Source organism: Myripristis murdjan, chromosome 13 (assembly GCF_902150065.1).
Source record: "Myripristis murdjan chromosome 13, fMyrMur1.1, whole genome shotgun sequence".
NCBI classification, from domain to species: domain Eukaryota; kingdom Metazoa; phylum Chordata; class Actinopteri; order Holocentriformes; family Holocentridae; genus Myripristis; species Myripristis murdjan.
Window position 1 is genome coordinate 19,142,402 of NC_043992.1, and position 9,245 is coordinate 19,151,646.

The following is a 9,245-nucleotide window of genomic DNA, read 5'->3' on the forward strand; positions in this document are numbered from 1 at the left end:
TGCTTTGATCTTCAGTTCAGATTAGCAGGCCTGCCACTTGATCTTTGAATATATTCTTTTTTTTCTTGTTGGTTATTGCCAAACTGTTCTACATCAAATGTTCTAAAACATGACTTTAGAGTTAATTTATTCCCAAAATATATTGCAAGATATTATTTGAAATTTTAGAAGTTGATGGTGGTTTTTTTTGTTGTTGTTTTTTTTTTTTGTTTTTACTATATCATCTTCCTCATCTTCAGTAAAAACCATTTTACACCTACACTTAAATGCTTTAGCTCAATCAATTGCCTTTCCAATAACAATAATTTGAAATAGTCTAAGCATGTAGCTCCTAATGGGGTCACTCTGAATAGGAGTGAATTAGAAGCAAAGCTTTTTGTAGCACTAGGGTGACTGTCCCTTTTGACTTTAGGCTATTTATTTCTGCTAATGTTTTCCCTTTTGCATGTTTCTAGATTAGAAGGGAGCCTAACACTTTTGTAATTTTTACCTTTGTGATATGTAAGGATATGCTCATCCTAAATAGGTTTTAGATGTTGACAACCCCTCTCACTCCCTTATGTCAACCCTGTCTTCTAAAAATTATGTTGTCATACAACTATGAATTGCATTCTCAATTACATTTCAAGTGGACTATGTTTTTGACGCAGATTACGTTTATTTGTAACATATCACAAGAACGTTTATAACCACTTATGCTGAACTCCATGCTAGGAGGCAGGTGGGGTGGTGGATGTGTCAAACAACCAACTTTCACCTCGGTTGAGGTCTAGTCCAGCACGTAGTGACACTTCATTTTTTACAAACATTACATACGTTGTTACCATAAAAAACGTTTTACCATAACCAAGTGGTTTTGGTGCCTAAACCTAACCATTTGACACTGAGAGGCTGTAAAAGCCAGAAAGGAACGTGATTTTTAGGAGACTGTGTTCCTCATACATGATGTTTCCTTTGCAGATACAACATAAGAGATAATTTTATATCCATAACTGCAGTGAAAGTATTTGTGGTTGGCTTTCTGACTGATGTATGCTGGGATAGGCCCAAGTTCCCAACCACCCCTTGAGAGAGTCGATGGAAAAAAAAAACAAAAACATTCAATTAGATATGAACCATAGAATTTTAATTGCCGAGGAGCAAATCACATCTGATACAACTCAAGAGGTTGAATATTTTAACAGCATGAGTGAAATAAGTTGGATTAATGTTAAAAGATAGACAAATGTTAGAGGAAAAACAATATAATAGTGGTATTGTGCTAGAATATGTAATGCATGGTCAAAGAGCATATTTCTTTAAGTGTGCCTTTCCTTTTTGGCACCCACTGACATTGTGTCAAACTCTGTCTTTTAGTCAGTTGACACACACACACACTCACACGTTCTGGGACAATACACACCTTTCTATCTCTCTTCCATCTGCCATGCCCTCGTGTTTCATCACCTTTAAGTGCTTATGAAATTATCCACATTCGCTGATGGCTTTGAGCCTTCCCCTTCTGCCTCACCAGCCAGCAATGCGGCTTGTGCAGTCAGTCCTCCAGGCGAGGAGTGCTCACCTTGTCAGGGCAAAGGACACAGATATCAGCACAGCCATCGCCACCTCCTCATCTGAGTTCCCCTCCCCTTCTCCTTCTTGCTTTTCCTCCACCTTCTCTCATTCTTCTTACTGTTGTATGTGTGTATGACTAAGTGTGTATGTGTTTTAGCATGTGGATACACCCGAAGTCCAGGGCATAGTGCCAGATGCAGGGCAGATAACATCTTGAAGGAAACATTACCGTATTGCATACTCAATTCAAATTACTCAAATGTTTATAGCAACCAGTGCCACAACAGGTGGAGAGGGATGAACCTTTGGCGGGCTGGCAGGTCTTGCTCTTCTTGGAGCGTTGCTCTCTGATGGTTACGACAGCGATTCAAGAGGAACTGACTCACTTGAGCGTATCCCGTGCTGTATTCACAAAGAAAGGAGGTTTTGTCTGCAGCAAGGCAGGAACTGAAAACACACCATGCTGTACGTGTTGAAATGCACGCACTCTAATATTAATGAAATGTATTTTGCAAACAACAGTCGCTGCTATTTAATGTAACAAAACATTTTGTCATACAGCAAAACGAATCCCTCGTGTCACCTGAGGTTGAGGTAACATGATGTAAAGTATAGAGTTTTTGGTAGAGGCAGGTCTTATATTTTCCTCATATTTAGCTCATGGCAGCTGCAATTTAATAAAGCTTGCAGTAAGTCTCCAGTTGAAACTTAACCATATAAAACAAAATTATATTTTAATGTTTTCTCTCTGTCTTTTCTTTCTCACCTCGACTCTTGTCAGATAGTGGAACATGGCGGCTTGAATGACTCTCATCACGGGACTCATTAAAACAACCAAGAGCTATAGTAATTTTGCTGATGGTGCCTCAGCTTTCACCACAAGAGCCAAGGGTTCCCTTAAAATATATGAGGCGGGTAATTGTAGTGATCAGCAGCACAGTCAAACATGGTGTAACTTTTTAAAAAAAAGACCTTCCATTTTGCACCACAAAAGCTCATTGTGTCAGACACCTTGTGTGATTTGCAATTTACACATGTCATTTTTTGGCAATCATAGAGCAATATGTGGTTGAACTCTGCTGGGACATGTGAATAATGCACAGCTGAGTTGCACATGGATCTGCCTTACCTGCATCAGCTTGTATGCATTTGGGCATTTATCTTTAGTGTTACATTGGCTAAACTATGCATGCAGAATGGCACGTGGCACATGGTTTTGCCAATATCCAAATTTGTGGCTCATTTTGATCATGGCAATAAAACAACCTTGATGGAAAAATGAAAAAGTAAAGTAAGTCTTGAACTGAAAATGTAACAGTGCAGTTTTAAAAAGACCTGTTTACTTCTGTGGCAGCACTACACATAGGATTCAGTAACAACGAGTGAAGCATGCCAGCATGGGAGCTGTCAATCACTCTGTTAGCTCCACCCCTGTGCCTGATGGCTGACCCCTGGCTGCTCCCTGCCATCAGCCCAGGCAGCAAGGAGCAGAGCCCCTTCACAGAATCACTGACATGCTCCTCTGTCAGAGCAGTTGACAGAGGAGAAGCTAAACATGTTGAGAAAATAGAAGCTCCTCACAGCTTGCCAATCACCAGTACCTATCCTCAGTTTTGTTTTGTTTTTTCTCCCTCTCTTTTTTCCCCCAGTGGAAATATCTCAAGAAAGGACACATCGCTCACCTGAGCTCATTAACTGCCTGCTGGCCCAGCACAATGTGGTTTAACTGACGTTAAATCCTTCTACACACACACACACACACACACCTTTCCCCATGGAAAGAGCGAGTAAGTGTCCACCCCTAGCAAAAAAAAAAAAAAAAAAGGAAAGTCTATCCTGTCAGCACAGGAAAGTGTCCTAGAGCAGCAACTATGGATTTATGTCAAAAACAGAATAGTCTGGTTCAAATACACTTTGACAAGAAGGAAGCAGGTTCTTTGGGGAAGTTTTCTTTGCACTCTCGGAAGAGCAAACAGCAGCCGATCAAAAGTGTCTGGATGTAAACAGAGAACTCTGAACTATCTCCGAGCCTGAGCCGAGTCTTTGTCAAATAAGAGGAACACACATGCACACAAAAAATGTGCACGTGCATTCACAGACACACACATTCACATTTACACACACACACACACACACACACTCTTCCAGTCGGAACAGCAACACATTTTATTTCAACTGGGCACAGACCTATGAAATGGGCTTTCAACAAATACGTAATTGCTCAGCCATCCTGCCACTCGGTTGATCCCGCATTACACAGTCGGCAGTATTGCACTTTTTCCCCTTCTCCCTCGGACATTTCCTTGGCTTTGAGTGCGGCTTCCTTTATAAACTCAAGTCTCAGTGTAAAATGTGGATTACAAGCCTATTGAGCTCCATTTTTCATGTAGCCTAAATTAAGTGCATTAGGGGCTGCTTTTTACCATTAGGGAAAACCCTGAGTGAAAGCCTGGCAGAGAGAGGAAGGGGAGTGTGACAGAGAGACCCAGCGCTGAGACGAGGAAGAGAAGCAAAGAAAGGAAGTTTGCAAGCGCTGTGTAATGCACTGTCACAGATGTAAAAAACTGAACAATATTTTATTCAAGTTAAAGGACTGATTTTTCATTAATGATCAGAGTAAGTGCTCTTTTTTGAAAATTACTTTAGTAAACAGACAAAATAAACTTTTACAGGTAAAAGAAATACATTTTTTCAAGTAGAGGTGAAAAGTACAGACTTTTAAAAATACTTCATTAAGTATTATTATTTATTTTTTTATTGATTTGTTTTTTGTGTGTCGTTTGAGAAAGTTGTAAGCCAAACCTGGTAATATACTGCATGTTGGCAGCAGCGAGCTTGCATAGCAACTGTTGCTAATGCTAAACGTATGGAGGCCATGTCTCCTTGCCTGCTGCTTTCTCAAAGAGTTTGATTTGTGACTGTAAAGAGGAGGGAGCGGGGAGGGAGACCACCATAAAATCCCCTGTCTAAAATGGCGAATGACAGTATATCTCCCAAAGGCCAGACCAGGTCACAGCCTAAAAAAAAAAGAAAGAAAAAAGAAAGAAAGAAAGAAAAAGAAAAGAAAAGAACTACAGGATTTGCTGGATTTTGTATGGATGACTCCCATGTACTCAGCTGTGCCTGAGAATGAGTTATGATCACAGTGAGAAACTCTGACAGTACCCACCACCCACATGGCGCACACCACTGTCTCACATTAACTGTTTCTTTCTGTAAGTAAATATTAATCCACCCAGCTGTGACTGCTTGTTTGCATCTTGTGACAGTGTTATGCGGCTGGACTCCCCCAAAAGTAGCAGAGAAGAATAAATAAAGCTGCAAAAGTTGCACAAAAGTGCACAAACATTCAGCCTGCTGGTTTTCAAGTTCACCTCTTTGCCTGGATTATTATTCTGTATTTCATGCATCTCTTCCTCTCTGACTTTTTGGTCTTTCAACACTTCAACACCACTTGAATTCAGACATTTCCAGCGTTTACAGCCAGTTAGAGGAGGTCTGGAGGTGTTGGGGAGTCATCAATGGTTTGGACATAGCAGCAGAAAGTAGCTCCCGGGTAAAACGCAACTGACAGGTCTATTACCGCCCGTCCTCTCAGCAGGCGGATATATATCCCTGAGCCAGTGATCGTGACTTCCATAACAAGGCCTTTAATATCCCTGCAGCAAAAACAAACATGCAGACACACACACATACACGTACTCATGTGCACACATACCCACTATTTGATTTATGAGCTTGACAGCCTGGAGGTGGGAGGCAGTGTCGTCGTCTCCCAGACATGTTGACCAGAGCATGAGACGAGCGGGAGGCAGACGGTACTGTAATTAACATAATAAATACATTAGACCCACACGTGCATTGGGATACTACTTGGGCCTTTAGTCCAACCAAATTTTCTGGTGTCAAGAGACCACGAATGAAAACCAGTGATGATGTAAATTGCCAGGACGTGGTTTAACCACAGTTAAATTCATTAGGTACTGGCAACGCATCGGAGCTGATTTGAGTTGTTTGAGATTCATGAGTTTGAAATGCAGATATTGATTGTGAAAATCATTAGACACTGAATGTCAAACGTACTTTGAAAGTCCTGAGATAGAAAAACTACATGCCTCTAACTAACTGAAATCATATCACATTATGAAACATATGGTAGCAGCAAACAAACACAGTTGTTTTTTTTTCTTTTTCTTTATTTATATATAATGTAAAGATCCATCTTGACACAGTTGTAGTATTCCAAGACCTTAAACAACCAAGACTCGAATCAAGTAAATTTAGTCTGAATCTGAGACTCTTTTCTTAAAAAGATGTCTAGTTTTCCTAAAACAATATTTTCAATGAAGACAGAAGTAAGTGGAAGCAACAACTGAGAATAAGGTAACCATGCAGACACACTGCATTATCATTGAACGAAAATAACTGTTTTTGTAGTGCCAATATTTCCTGTGTTGCTATTTCCAACAAATCTAGTAAAATGGGCATAATTTCAAATGTGACTGAAGAATATGAGAAAATCTGGAGAAATTAAAACCTGGGAGAGTGGCAAGGGCATGCAAAAATGGAGCCTCCTGGGAAAATCAAGAGAGTTTGAAAGTATGATGACAAGTGCTCAGCACACAGTAAGGAGCTTTTACATGATGGTTAGTATGTAAGAAGAGTAATTTGTGTGGAAGTGTTCAAAGACTTCCATTCATGTTGGCTCTTTCACTCATTCTCTTGTACTGTTTGATACAGTTCAGCTCCTGAAGAGGTTTGAAACTGAGTTAGGAGCAGAGGTGGAGGTTAAGGGGTGCATCCAGCAGAATGCACTGTCATACAGCACTATCATTCAGTAAGTTCAGAGTGTAGGCTAGATTTAGATATAAAACCGCTGATAGTCTTACCAGGCTACAAACACTTGGTTGGTTGAAGACACAGATACAAACACTGATAGTAGCATATCCGTGTACACCTCAAATATTTGATTTCATTTATTTCTTTAGTCATTGAGGAGAGTAAAGTTAATATTAATATAATGTAGTAAAAATTCCAAAGATTTCAAATAAATACAGCGATGGCACATTCTAACTATTTAGCATCCTCATATCCCCCAAGCCACCCATGAAGCCCCCCATCTCTATTAGTTAGGCTACTGCTTTTTGTTCATTGTCATATTCCTCACAATCATTTTAAAGAGAGTTTGATGATTATTATTTTTTTTTTTTTCTATTTCCACAAGAATTAGGCCTAATTTTTCCCATATGCAGCCACTGGCCAATTGCATATGAATCTCAGCGCTGACTACACTAAATCACATTTGTTGTATATGTACTTCATGAAGGTGATTTTGATCCATTCCTGGGGATGACTGCTTCTTTTCCACTGTGCTGGAAGACAATGGACAGCATTGTGCATGTTGCACAACGCATCTACCTGTACTGACTGTTGTTAAGCCCCGCTGTGGCTCCTGCACTTAACATTTACAACTGACTTCCTCTGTCATCCAGTAATACCAAGGGAAGTGACACACAGTGAGCTGCACCCACTGCCATCTCACATCAGCCCAGGCTAATTGCTGGAGCATACGCTAAGCTGACAGGTGAAGGTGCGCGATGGATATGTTAGTGAGGGGGGTCAGCAAAGGTTGACACCACTCCACTCCTGTGACCTAAGTCTGAACTTGGACCTGTGAGAAAATTACAGACTCTCCAATTAGGCCGCCAGTGTCTTACCGCAGGGCTGTTTCTGGAAGTCTTCCTTACCTCGCCACACAACAATTAGCCTAGAGGAGCTCACTATCCTGTGGAGACTTGCAAAGTGCAGATCCTTCAGTCTCTACAGGCCTGCTTGCCTGCCTGCCAGCCAAGAGACTCTGTTTTCACAAGGATATTTAATAGGGAAATGTTTGCCATCATTCCCTGCAATTAAAGCAGATACACTGTACCTGCTCCAAAAGCTTTTATTATTTTAGTCTTCATTTAACCAGGTGGCTGGGCTGAGTCACCGCTCATTCTGCATACGCCTGGAAAATGGCAGGACGTAATCAAACTTAAATATATGCCATAGTAACGACTATATGGCAACAGTTGTTACATTAAATCCTAATAAGACTTTTGTTTAATATTGTGCTCCCGGCGGTAGTAACCAGGTAGATGACATGAAATAAATTTTTAAAATTTAATTTGGGCAAACAAATCCCAGAGTCAAGACTGGAAAAAAAAAAAAAAAATGATGTTGAAAACATTGCATTGCTTGACTGCAGTTGTAGTTGTAGGAAGTTGTCCCTCATGTTCTATCGCATGCAAACTGTATTTTTTCTATGATTTCTTAGTTTTTCAACATACTTGTTAATGCTTCTCTTGTAACCACAGCTCCAACAACACTGACCAATTTCATCATTCATCATTGTGACTTAAATAAAGCAAATAATTGTTTAATAATATTATGTCTATCTCTAAAATATTATGTATCATCAGTAGCTCCTAATGAGCCTTTTATACATATTGAAAGTAGCCTTTATTTGTAAGTTTGCTGATCAGTGTGTGTCAGCGTTAACACATGAACCCAAACCAAATGAAGAATACCATTCAATTTTAGGCAAATTCTTCTCATATGCGATTATTTTTGGAATTGAGCAAAATAAAGTTTAAGTGCATAATGTTCTAATTTTGTTCAGCTTATGAATGAATGAATGAATGAATGAATGAATGAATGATTTATTTACGTGTCCTGCCACAACTGTGGCCCATCCCACAAAGGAATTATAAGACACCAAATAAAAATATATCAACATCCATAACAAAACAAAAAAACACTGCTTGCCACAACAAAACAAAGGGAGCAAACAGGCAATAATACAACAAACTCCAGGCACTCAATGGTACATTGCCATCTTCCTCTTATACCAGGCCTTCTCAATGAAATCCGCGACTGCATGTGTTTTATATTTAAATAGCCATGTTAACATCTCTTTGTCCTGCATTAGGTGGCTTGTTTGTACCTTAACTTGATTAAACAACTTAAATCTTATATCATGGTAAAACGGGCAGTAAAAAAGAAAGTGCATTTCATTTTCTATTTCTCCAAGGTCACACATATCACAGAGCCTATCCTCCTCCCTGGTTCCCACCCAACGGCCCGTTTCAATATGTAGGGGGAGGATACCTGATCGTATTTGGGCACACAAAGACCTTATATTGGATATCAATTCTTACAATTAAAGCTGCATGCTGTGGTAGGCAAAACTGACATTATGGGCTCATGTAAAACTATAAAATAATTCCAATAAAAGGGTACGATCTTACCACAGGTGTTGCCAGTTCAGCAGCCCATTTTGAAATATAATTTGCAAACATGCCATAAAACAATTTGTGTGTATTATATTGGTAAAACTAAAGGGAAGAAAAATCTTCTGTATGTGCAAGATGTTAACTACAGAAGAGCTCATGCCAGAATCCCACTGTATGTATTAAAATATTCTAATCAGAAAATAGTAACCAACATGGCTGCTTGGCAGGCCTCATTAAAAACATATTACCAAGTCTAAGTTATTAGGTACGTTTTCCCTTGACATAAAAACATTTTGTTTCCTAAATAGGATTGTCTTCCACCTTGACTACTGTCACTCTTACAAAGTGCTGAATTTATTCCCTGAGACTGAAAAATGAATCTAACAAAGGCTACACCAAATTTTAAACCACAAGAGT